The sequence below is a fragment of the Ictidomys tridecemlineatus genome, chromosome 6 (assembly GCF_052094955.1).
Source record: "Ictidomys tridecemlineatus isolate mIctTri1 chromosome 6, mIctTri1.hap1, whole genome shotgun sequence".
Classification (NCBI taxonomy): Eukaryota; Metazoa; Chordata; class Mammalia; order Rodentia; family Sciuridae; genus Ictidomys; species Ictidomys tridecemlineatus.
The window spans coordinates 26,420,666-26,433,873 of record NC_135482.1 but is presented as its reverse complement, the minus strand read 5'-3'; the positions used below and the strand labels follow the sequence as shown (position 1 = coordinate 26,433,873).

The window sequence follows — 13,208 nt, the reverse complement described above, 5'->3', positions numbered from 1 at the left end:
GCAAACTGAGTAGAATCTTCAAATGTAACAACACTGGAATATTGTTTAGAATTTTATAGAGCATTTTGATATTTACCACATCTGTTGGTTCTCATGAACACCTTTCAAGGAAGTCAGATAGCTATCAGGAATAAGACTGAAGCTCTGGGTAATATGTGTGTGGGTCTCTGTGTGTGTGTGTGTGTGTGTGTGTGTGTGTGTGTGTGTTTGTACACATATACACAGCAAATCCAGAATTCAGAAATTCTTTTTTTTTTTCCTGATCTCAGATCTTGGCCCTGTTTTTATGCTTCTTACCCTCTAAACAGAGAACTCCTTCCTTTCATAGAACACATCTCTCTGTTACCAGTAAACTAAAAATAATTGTGAGTTAACTTCTTCCTTTCTTTCAAAGTCATGGAATAAGTAGCAAACTCTGAGCTACCCCCACAATATCTTACCTACTGTGCTCCAGGGAGAATACAAACCAGACCCATTTATTTGAGTTCACGTTCTGTGTTCAGAAGGCCCTCATATCACTCTGCTATGCTGCATAACAGATCACGCCAAGTTTAGTGACTCTAACAAGCATTTTTATTGCTTCCAAGTTTCTGGGTCAGCTGGGCAGTTCTGCTCTCAGCCCAGTTCACTTGTACATCTGTGGTTATCTTGGGTTGGGTTAGCAATTTACTCCCTGCTTGGCTGGACTTTCACACACATTTGTGGGATGACCACCTGTAGCCTGATCAGGTTGGCCTCTGCTGGGACAACTGTCATTTCTTCTGATCCTTTGTCCACCAGGTTTTCCCAGGTTTGTTCCTGTGACAGCAGCAGGAGTCCAAGAGAGGAAACAAACGTGGACAGCCTGAGCTTAGAGCTGGCACGTTGTTCTTTCTGTTGCATAGAGTGGGCCAGAACAAGTCACAGTCCCAGCCCAAATTCAAGGACTGGAGAAAGACATGCCACCTTTTGACATGAGCAAAAAAGAATGAATGGGCATGAAAAGAGGTAGAGAATTAGGATCATATTCAAGCAGTCTATTGTAGCCATTAATATGTCACATCCATGTGCAAGGCTCAGGGTTTGATCCACAGAACTAATACATAAACATATAAAATATGTGTATGTGTAATATCATAAAGAAGGAAAGCCTAGCATATTAACATGAACATTATGCATTGACATTGATTAGATTCTTGGTTGTCACCTTATGGCATGTTAATCAAGCAAGGGATTTTGTAATAATTCTAACTTACTCATCTTTGTATTCCAGGCACTTGGCCTTGCATCATACAAATTGTAGGTATTTCATTAAAAATTAATGATTAAAAAATGAGAGTGGAAAAATCACTGTACTCGAAACCAGGGGATCAGATGAAGCACTGGGCATTTATGTCAAATTCTCTATGCAGCTTCAGAAGGGCGTGATTCAGCCTCCCTAGATTTTGAGGGACAGAATGAGACTGGGGATTCTCTCTTTCTTTTAAAATATTAAGGCTAATAAGAACTTTAGAAATTATATAGATCTGTCCACTCATTATCCAGGTAGTGAGGCTGAAGCCCGGAAAGCCAGTCGACTGGCTTGAAAGCACAGATGGTTCATGTCAGAGACTAGAACTCAGAGCTCATGGCTCCTGGCCCAAGCCACCATGCCTGATCCCAATACCCGGTTACTCAGAGTGCAATCCACGGAAAGGATGGTCTGGGAGTCTCAGCAGAGTCTCAGAGTCTAGCCCAAGGTTTCTGAATTAGACTCTGGATTTTTAACAAGATATTTCACATTTGTGTTAAAGATAATCTAGGCTTCTGACTAAATGATTAAAGGCTGAAAAACGAAAACAACTTGTTTAGTTAGGGTGATGTTCCTTCAGAGATCTTAACACTGAAGCCGACAGATACCTCCTGCGTGTTTACTCCATGTGAGCTACTGCAGAAACACAGAAACCAGGTCCTGGCCCTGCTGGAATCGGGCTCTCCACAGGGGAGTAAAAGCCCCTTCTCTCCTCCCAAGTCCTCCTGACTTCTTCGTGCCCTCTCTTTGCCCTTTCCTTTGCCCTTTCTTCTAGGCTTCATCTTAATGATTCTGTGACTGGGTTCTTTTTTTTTTTTCTGAAGCTATTGATATAAGAGCAAAGTATTTTATTCATTTGAAATTCCAATTTCAGAAGAGCGATTTTAAAATGTTGGAAAAATTTGATTTGGCCCACTTCCAAGCGGCTTACATTATACTGTCAGCATGACCCTAAAACTGCGCACCAAGAAGGCTGAAGCACTCAGAACCCTTTGGGGGAATTCTATATGAACATAGTGTGGGTTCGTTGTACGTTTGAGTTTTCATATTCTTCTAATGCAGTCTTTTCTCTAAGAAGATAAAAGGTTGGGAAGCTCTAATGCTGAAATAAAAATTCAAAGAGATCCTATTTTTTTTTCTCTAACATTCAGAGCCAGCATTTCTCTAATAAAATATTCATTTCTTCATTGAAGAGAAAAGGAAAAAAAAATTTAATATCAACAGATTGATTGTGTTCAAGAATTTGGGATGAAACTGAGACAATGAAACAGAAATCCAGCAAATTGGCTATTTTCTGATGAGTAATGAAGCCTGGAGTCTTTACATTAAGCAACTAGAGCACAAGTCATGGTTATAGGATGCTGCTCAATTCCTCTGAGGCCCGGATGCCTAGCATTTTAAGTTCCAGTGTTTGAGAGTGTTACACCTCTCTTCTTTCTTTATGCTCTCTCATAGTTCTGAAGAGCTCTGAACTCATTTCATTCTTCTTTCCTCCCCTTGTCTTCTCCCTCTTCAAAGATATTCCACAATGACTATGCTTTTCAAAATCAAGACCGCTTGAACTTTAGCTGAGAGTCATGAAATTTCAATCTTACACACAATGGCAAATACATCCTCCTTCTGCTCTCTTGGTGTCGTCAGAATAGCAACTGCCCGCATGAACAATAGGGCTCCTTTTCAGTTTTGAGGGCCTGGCCGTTGCTGACCAGCAGTGCATAGAAATAATCCTTGGCAATCCCATGGGTGACATTCCTCATTCCTTATCGCCCATGCTGCACACAGCCGGAACTTGATAAGACACCCAGAAAGAAGATAATGGCTGCTATCAAGCTGTCTAGGTAGAAATAATAATAATAATCTGTTTATGGAAAAGCAGCTGTCCTATTGTTTTGGATTTCATGAAATCCCAGAGTCAGATCCTCTCTTCCATGCCAGCCCCATTCCTGTTCCTCATGCCAATCCAATCACTTGGGGGCTTTAACGACAGGCTTTTTTTTTTTTTAATGATCTTTGACACAATAGACAAGGATACATGTAAATATCCCATCATCATATTCAGTCATACGGTACACTTAAAAGACTAGAGAAGAGACACTTTACAGGAGGATTTGAAGACTAGAAAGACTTTGTAATGAATATAGGGAAGCCCAATATTTCTTTTGAAAAGAGGCATAAACCCCAGAAGTATTCAAATGAATAGTCCAATAGTGATGATAGTCTAAAATATTGACCCTCAAAATCTCACAGGTAATTCTTAAAATTCTTAAAGTGAAACTCCAGTGAATTATGATACTGTGGTTGCCAGCAGACAGGACAGGTCACATCTATGCTGGCGGATTCCCATTTGTCCTGAACAGAAGAGCTAAAGGCTTAGTTAGAGAAGCAGTCTGGCAGTAATGTCACTGTTCTCCTTTCCTTTGACCCAAATCACTCTCCTGGATGCAAAAAGTTCTCCCTGGGCTGAATGTGTGGCTGCTTCCTTTCAGAGAGCATTGGCTTCATGGGGGTATCTGGGGACACTACTTTTCTTCATCTGTCCACTTATCTTTAGGGCAGCAAGCCCTTCAGGGTGAATCAAGTGAAGAGAACCAAATAGATCAGTCCTTGTTTTTCCCTCCACACAACACTAAAACCTACCTAAAACTTGCATTTTTATTTCCATCCTTGAAAGAGTTAATCCGTACGGGTCCCATTGTGGTAGTGAGAAGATGGTTGGAGGAGCTTTTCCTTCTCCTGTGGTTTCTCTAAAATCGTTATCACTTCCACCTGGCTGAGTTCACAGTCTCCCTGCGTCCTCTTTTAGTAAGGACTGGAAATAACCTAAGAATGAAAAGAAGGAAAAGATAAGGGCAATTAAGTGGAGAAACAGCCTTAAAGGATTTCCCACTGACCAGTCCCTCCATTCTGTGTGACAGAATTACTCTTTGAGCCAGAAATATCTCTGCCTCTGGGTGAGTTCAGTTCTCTTGATAACCCAACAAAGACACACTCAGCCAAAATCTCTCTCTCTTTCCCTCTGCTGAGTGAATTTCCAGCCACAGAGGCTTCTCTACCCTCTCCTACCTTCTCCCCCCTTCAACAGAATTCGATCACATGCGTTTCTTTCCTCACCAAACAGAAGGGGAATTCCGAGAAAGAAAGTTAATGTGGTTTTATCTTTTGATTCATCTTTGGGAAGACAACATCAAAGTAAATAGGGAAATGCATTTTGCATCAAACATACCTGTATGTGCATCCTACTCTGATATTGACTACATGTGTGCCCTTGAGTTTTCTGGGAGTCCATTTACTAAGATGTAAAATAGAGCTGTTTCTTCAAGGTTTGTTTTTGTTTTTGTTTTGTTTTGTTTTTTTTAAGGATTAAGTGCATTCATGCATTTGAATGTAAAATGTTTAACACAATGCTGATATGCAATAAGATCTGGCTAAAAGGTAGACATTGTGATTCTACCTTACTTGGTTATCCACATCCACCGCACAGAGGACTCTCCGTAAATATGTATTAAAGAGTAAATGAAAGAACAAATGAAATACTAAAATAAATATTCAGTATTTATACACACGTAGGATATACACACACACGATGGTCTAAATACTTATATTATCATCCTCCCTCTGAAAATCGCATTGCTCTCTGCTTTATCCGAGATCTCAAAGCAGGATGGAGTCTGACAGCCTTCAGGGAGTCTATGGGGGGATGGGAGGGGATGCTGATCACAGAGTTTGCAAGGATTCTTCTTTCTCACAGTTTTACTGTAAGAGGTGGCCTCCAGGAATCCACGCATTTTCTCGATGGCAGCAGAATTCAACAGTCCTTTAGACATCAAGACAACACAGGTGGGACAGGTGGGTACAGTAACATGCTTCTGGCCCACAACCTAAGGCCTGAAAAAGGAAGAGCACAGGTACTCAGTCTGTCCGTTTACCAGGAAGAGTCATGGCAGAATTCGAGAAACCAGGAGATGTGGTCTTTAACTTGCACTACCTTCTCTCAGTTGCCTTTTTTTTTTCAGAAGACACTGTAAATTGCAGATCTCATGCTATTCTGAAAAATATCTGGATTCAGACTTGGCATTTCTTGCATGAGACACCAAAGGAGTTAATGTCTGGCCGGTAATCAAAATCTGGCGGCTCCTCCACCACACATAATAGGCATTGTTGTTCTTGAGAGTTTGTCTGTTTTTTCTGGCAGGCTTGACTGTTTGGAACCGATTCTAAAACAGAAAAGGAAAAAGTCAGTCTGCTTTTTCTTTTTTTCTTTCTTTTTTTTTGTTTACATGCACATGCAACAAAACATAAGGCTGGTCATATAACTGTTGTTTCGCCAGATTTCAGGAAAAATTGATGACTTTCTATTCAAAGAAGATGATATATCAACTTAAAACATACTTACCAAAAGAGAATTTATTTATTCAAAGAAGGTGATGTATCAACTTAAAACATACTTACCAAAAGAGAATTTATTTATATATGTGCATGAAACATCCTGAACACCCTAAAGTGACTGCCTTCTCTCCATACCAAGCAACACATTACAACTATATTAGCTGGTAAGTGAACTGTGGCTGGCTGAACCATTCATCTACATAGAAAATCCATTTTCACGATGTTATTAATGTGCTTGTTCATCAACCTTCCCAGGTCACTTGCAATCTTAAGACACGCTTGTCACTCCCACCTGATGTGCTTCCAGATGTTTTCATCTAAAACCAACATGAACATAACTTACTAAAGTTACTGATATGATCAACATCCCATTACAAAACAGACCCATTCCTCTAGGAAAGGGCAGATCCTTTTCAATTTCCAAACTGTCATAAAGCAACATTTTTGTATAAACCAAAATCATTCACTGGGTTTTCAATGACAAATTGTTATAGAAGTTTGTAAATACTTAGTTTCTATATTCCCATTTCAGAATGAAGATCAAACTTCTCCGTGGACCATGCCTAATTGGCTCTAGGCTTAGTTATATTGGAAACAGACCAATATTCTAGAAGAGTGTTCAAGTACCTTTTCTGTAAAGGGCCAGATGCTAAATATTTTGGGTTTTACAACCCATACATTCTCTGTAGCTACTCAATTCTGCTGTTTTAGAATGAAAACAGCCATAGACAAAAAGAAAATGAATGAGCTATGTTCAATAAAACTTTATTTATAAGAATAGACAACAGTCTGGATTTGGCCCATAAGCTCTAATGTGCCAACACCTGGATGCTAATATGGTTTATGATAATGATGGTGGTGATAGCTAACAGCTACTAAGTGCCAGATCCTGTCTGTTCTCCCACCATACCCATAGGTTGTCACTGTGATTGAAATACTTAAAATATCAGTATCATCTTGTTTCCTTTCTCATCTCCCCATCCATCATTCGCCTCAGCAGTACCTACATCTTAGTGACCAATCACACCACAAATCCTGATCGAGTCAGGGCCAGGGGTAGATACAGTCTGGAGTGAATACACTCACGGAAATATTTGCATATTTGTGTCTTTGGTGCTTGCTCTGGGTCACACACTGGCCTCAGCAATGGAGAACAAAACACCCAAGATCCTGCCCTTATAAAACTTAACATTTGGCTGGGTGTTATGGCGCATGCCTGTAATCCCAGTGGCTCTGGAGGCTGAGGTAGGAGGATTGCTAGTTCAAAGCCAACCTCAGCAAAACAGAGATGCTAAGCAACTCAGTGAGACCCTGTCTCTAAACAAAATACAAAATAGGGCTGGGGATGTGGCTCAGTGGTCTAGTGCCCCTGAGTTCAATCCCTGGTACCCACCCCCCATACCAAAAAAAACAAACAAACAAACAAAAAAAAAACAATTTAACATTCTACTAAGGAGAGGCAGACAAAAACAAAGACCTATGTATTATATTAAATGTGGGGACTCGGTGTTGAAAGAAAAATAAAGCCGAATAGGAGAACAGAATGACAAGGGAATGTTGCTCTTTCATCCAACTCATTTATTTCTTATCCAACTACACAACCAAATAGACCTGTGATCTCCAATGTATCTACTAGGCTTAAATATATTTATAGAATGTGTTCATAACATATTTTTTTATCTATTATTTTCCCCCAATTGTACAGGAGAGAACACTGAGGTAGGAACTAGTTTATTTGTTGCAGCTGCAAATATTTATTAAGTGCCTACTTTGGGCCTGGTCCTGTTTTTAGAAGGAATCCAACAGCTAGCAAAACAGAGATGCTTGCTCCTGTGGTATTTACCTATGACCAGGGAAGTCAGAGAATAAACAAAAACCATAATAAACACACGTCAGAAGGTGATAAGTATAACAGAGAAAAGTCATGGGGGGATAAGAAGAACCAGAGGGCCCGGAAGAAGACAGATCGTCACTTAAAATAACCGAGCAGAGTGTTCTCCAGCGGGTAAGTGTGACTGCAAGAACACCTATCTGAACGTCTGGTGTTTAGTCAGCTCACCACCAAGTCAGCGTGTCATCCATTAAAAGGAAACACAGGATGTTCTGTGTTGAGTGTTCTATTTAAGTGCAGAGAAAGAAATGTTATTCTTTCAAAGTCATTTTTGCCCTTCCTTTTCCCTTGCATGAAAGAAAATACTGCGAGACTGGCAGCTGAAACAATGCAGGGATGGAAGAGGGAAAAGGAAGGAAAAACCAAAACTGAGGGCCAGCATTCAGGCTGCTGTTTTAACCAGGATGTAACTGTGGCCCCGCCCTCCCAGGTCCCAGGACAGCCTTGCTAAGGAACCAGGGGAAAGCAGGGCTGGCAGACGCTGGGCATTTTCCATTAGTGTGCAGTTGGCTTTTTCAAACAGTAATGAGATGCTAATATAGATTTGAATTTTAATCGGATCCAACATGGGAACCGGGTGTTTTTCTTCAAATGTGAAATATTTCTAGGCTTTTAGAAAAAATGTCAGCCGTATAAAGGCTAACTACTGTTTTACATATAAAACTGCCATTCTTCATTGGTTTCTCAGGAAAAATATGATGATAAAATGAAACATTGCCGCAAAGATTTTTTTTTTTACTTTCTTAGAAACATTAATTGTTTCTGAGGGTTTTATTTTTTTATTTTTTTAATCATTCTTACAAACTAAGAAAAATGCTTGTAAGGTTAAGGCAAGGATTAGGGGATTTCAGTTAATACATTGTGAAAACAGATGTAATTGAAATCTATTTTTGATAATCATAATATTAAGAGAGCTCAAAAATTTCTTTAAAAAATGTGATACACTCAGTAGCTCGGTAGGCTGAGGCAGGAGGATTGCAAGTTCAAAGCCATCCTCAGGAACTTAGTGAGACTCTAGCAACTTAGAGAGACCCTGTCTCAAAACAAAATATAAAAAGAGCTGGGGAAGTCACTCAGTGGTTAAGCACCCCTGGTACCAAAAAAAAAAAAAAAAAGATATAGCTTTAATGCTTTGTGTTATGATTTAGATGTGGTATCCCCAAAAAACTTACATGACACAATGCGAGAAGGTTTAGAGGACAAAACCACTGGGTTATAGCCTTAACCTAAGCAGTAATGGGATTAATTAAGTGGGAACCTGAGGCAGGTGGGGTGTAGCTGCAGGAAGTGGTTCATTGGGGGCATAGCTCTGGGGTATCTAATTTGTATCTGGAGAGTGGAGTCTCTATCTGCTTTCTGATCATCATTAGCCACTTTCCTCTACCACACTCTCTGCCATGATGTTCAGCCTCACCCTGATCCCTAAGGAATGGAGCCTGCTGTCTATGGACTGAGATCTCATGAAACCGTGAGCCCCCACATAAACTTTTCTTCCCCTAAAACTGTTCTGTTCAGTTCTTTTAGCCACAGCAATGAAAAAGCTGACTAGAACACTAGGAATACCAATAGCAATAACTCTGCCGACAAGCAAAAGGGGTTCAAAGTCAAGTCTGCTTGCCCAGAAAGGACATACTCAGTAACCACCACCCCTTGCTACCAGCCACGACAACACTGTTCTCTCTGGTGTATGGTGTTACAGCTGCTCCCTCCACTCCAGTCATTTCACTAAACCCTTCCCCAGAGTGTGCTTTAACACACCCTGACCCTGCAGGAGACGTGGTTCCCATTTCACAGATGAGAAGGATGCCCAGACGTGTGGCATAACTGACTCAAAAGCAGATGACAAGGAAGGCTGGGTTCTAGTCCACAGGCCTTTGACTGTCAAGTCAGCACTTCAGCGAGGACTTTCTCCCTTCTTATCTTTCCTACATTTTCTCCCTTCCCCTCTAGTATTCTTTTCAAGGAGTATGCACTACTTTTGTAATTGGAAAAAAAAAAAGATCTTTTTTTGGAGTATACTTATTATGCCTAGTAGCTCTACTAATCAGTTTATTGAGTTATTTAGAATAAAGTCCTCTGGGGTGTTAAGGGGCAGCCGGGTCCTGGGAGTCTGTCTCTACTACCACTCGGGAATAAATCAAGCTATTTTCTGCATGACAAGTCTATCCAAAAATCCACTGGTCAAACAGCAGATAGGAACCCAAGTCCATGCCCAATCCACTTCCTATCCACCCCCATGAGAATTCTCTGAAGGCCACTAAATCATAAAGACAGAGCCTGCTGTGGGTGGAAACGAGGAGACTAGGGACGAGATTTCCCTAAACCTCCTTCATTGAACTCTGATTTGGATAGTCCTTGGAGAAAACAAAGGCAAGACCTCATGAGTGTCCACTTTTGGGGAATGTAAGCTTGAGATTTTCCATCTGTGCATACATTTGGATGCCTAAACACATGTTTATAACACATAATTCTATGATTAAGCATCCAGAGTAATAAGACAAATATACTGGAAAGAGAGACAATTATTTACTTTATTAAAGGATTTCAACACTAAAATATAAATCTCTATTGTGTTAATTTGCAAAGTAAATTGCCTGAAAATGTGAGATGTCAAATTTTCTATCTAACTCAGAGTGAACAGTCAGATTGGGAAACTAAGCATGCTGTTAACAAAGGAGAAAAAGAATGTATACATTGGAGAGGGTCACAGTAGCCCCACAAGTATTCTGATAGGCCCCTCTCAAAACTTCTTAAACAGACCTCCACTTATATACATTAAATATATATATTTTTTGGAAATGATGCTTATCATCTATAGAAATATCTGCTAGTATAGTAAATTTGAATATTGTACCTGTGAAAGAGAATATCAGCCTAGAGGTGTCAAGTCCAAAGCAGTTGGAGTGGGTTTCAACTCACAAAATTTGGGCACCACAGCTGAGAACTCTGATTCTGTAGATCTAGAAGGGATTCAGGCATTGGCATTTTAATAAATCCTCTTCCAATGCCCCCAGCCACCACATAGGATTCCGAAACACACCTAATTCTGAAAACCCCTGGGCTAGTTAATGTAAAATGGTGGACAGTTCCTTCAAATTTAGGGAGAGAAAGTTAATGCTTCACAGGACAGCATGAAGGCAAGGAATTATTGTTGATGTTTTCAAGATGCTAACAATCGCAGGAGAGTATACGGAAGATATCACATAGTGAGACAGAAAGCAAGAGGGATTCAGGTTCCAGGTTTGCTCTTTGTATAACAACTCACCCTCTCAAAAACTGACTACTCTGTAAAACCAGCATGAATCCTTTCCAAGGACAATGCCTCCCTCAGCCCTGATCACCTTGCACTGAGACTTACATCTAAAAGATTTCTACCACCTCAGTGCTACCACTTTGAAGGCTAATCCTTCAACACTTGAACCTTTAGGGCACACGCTCAAATTACACCATGCACAGTCTTAGCTCAGGCCATCATAACAAAATGGTACAGATCGGGTGGTAGCTTAAGCAACAGACAATTATTTCTCACAGTATTTAAGGCAGGGAAATCCTAGATCAAGGTGCAAGTCAGTTGATGTCCTTTGTTAGGTCTGTCTTCCTGGCTTGCAGACCATTGCATTCTAGCTGTATTCTCATTTGGTGGAGGGGGACAGAGACAGCAATCTGATCTCTTTTTTCCTCTTCTTATAAGGACACAAATCTCGTCATGGGGGCCTATCCTCATGGCCTCATTCAAATCCAATGGCTTCCCCAAGGTCCCTACCTCCAAATACCATCAGATGGGAGGTTAGGGATTCCATATAGAATTTGGAGGCAAACAGCATCCAGTACACAAGTTGCACAGTTCTCCAGAGAAGAAAAGAGGCCAAAACCATGAACTCAAGCCAACATACTGATAATGTCAGGGCAGTGCTTCCCTCCAATGGATCATCCAAGTGAAAACTCAAACTCAATTAAGAGAATGTGAGTCTATCTTATTTTAAAAAAGAAAAGAAAAGAAAAAAAGTTGTTGATGTCCTTTTCTACCATATCAAGAATTTGTAAGAACAGAAAATTAATGAAGACTGAAATTCAAGATTCTAGTAAAAAAAAAAATCATTATTCACTTGATGACAGTTGCTTGGTGAGTGACATCCACTGCTCAAAGCAAAACATGAAAGAAAGAAGGAAGTTGTCCATCCACCTCTCCATTCTGTAATTCTATCCATGAATTATCCACTCTACATCCTATAATTGTCTTTTGGAAGATAACTGGTCTTTCCTAGTTCACTTCTTTCTCTCAATTCAGACGGACTATAGTACATATTTTATAACAGTGCTATCCAGGCTAGGAAACTTGACAGATATTTATCTTTAGACATGCCAAGGTCAGGACTTCCTTTCTCTCCTCCTATATTTCCATTAGCTCATACTTTATAAGGTTGATGAACTAGTGAATGTTCTATCATTCCCCTCTCTGCTCGCTCCCCTTCAGCCATCATGGAAAGATTTTGAGCACAGATATGCTATCAGATCTGTACTCCTGGAAATAAGGAGTGTGTGTGTGCAGTGAATAGCAGTTACATTCTAATTATATTAATTCAGACTGCAATTTCATTGAAACATAAAGGACCTGCTGCCGGGGTGGTATGGACAATGGAGGCTGAACATGTCAACGACATGACAAATTCCTCGAGCAGAGTGCCAGATGTATTGTTGCCCAGGATTCTTTTCTGAGAGCAAATTCAGTCCGCACTATCAGTGTCAACTCTGGAGTAAGGAATGGGTTCATTTGTTATCTTTCCAACTTGCAGGTACATCTGCCAGAAGAGTCTGCCAACAGATGAATTGGTAATTAAAATCATTTCCGTGGTTGGAGGGAGTGATTCAGAAATTGTCCCTCTTTTCTTTCTTTCTTTCTTTCCCTGTGTTTGGGAAAGAATACTTTGGTGAATATTGATGAGACTTGGCCAGGGGCCATACCAGAATTGTGTGATTCACTAGTGCCTCCGTGTTCACTTTAGTACTGAGAGGCTTTACTGAGATTTGATTCTTTTAAGCTTTTTCATGGAACTAAGTTCTAGTCTTTGTTAATACTGTGGTGTCCTCCTTTGTCCTGTACAGGTTCTTTGGAGAAAATTCTAATATGAATCAAATACAATTCAATTTATGAAGACGTGTGTATTGTATCCCCTTCCTCTGCTAGTGACTGTGCTAGAATAAATAATAATAATAATGAGAATACATTCATCTGGATTTCTCAGCTAACCAAATGTTAATGAGGGGTGAAGTTTCTCCCCATAGAGGAAATTCAATAAATGAAAAGAAAATCATTTGTGGATATGTATCATTCTATATTTGTCAAAACACATAGAATGTACTATTGTGAGCTTTAATGAAAATATCAACTCTGAGTGGTAAGCATGGGTCAATACAGGTTTATTGGTTTTCATAAATAAGCACCTACTCTGGGGAGTGATGTTGGTCATGGGGGATAATGAGATTATATAGAGTGGATTATGTGGGAATGTTACCTACATTCCACTCAATTTCTTGTGAACCTAAAACTGCTCTAGAAAATAAAGTTTTTTAAAAAAATTATAAAATTAAGATATCAACAATTTTTATAACTAATGCATTAATGGATTCACATAAACATTTTTAAGAGTTGATAATCTCTCT

General features: G+C 39.8%; 1 long non-coding RNA gene across 1 annotated transcript in view; it reads right to left on the bottom strand.

The window, feature by feature from the left end:
• Positions 1 to 550: 550 nt before the first annotated feature.
• The window catches only part of LOC110598062 (uncharacterized), an 88,522-nt gene continuing 75,864 nt past the window's right edge, over positions 551 to 13,208 (bottom strand). The window contains exons 12-15 of the long non-coding RNA XR_013440397.1: positions 12,160 to 12,359; positions 10,402 to 10,507; positions 4,494 to 5,484; positions 551 to 4,090 (exon numbers count right to left, since the gene is read on the bottom strand). This is a non-coding gene — a long non-coding RNA (uncharacterized LOC110598062). The remainder of the gene's footprint in view (positions 4,091 to 4,493; positions 5,485 to 10,401; positions 10,508 to 12,159; positions 12,360 to 13,208) is intronic.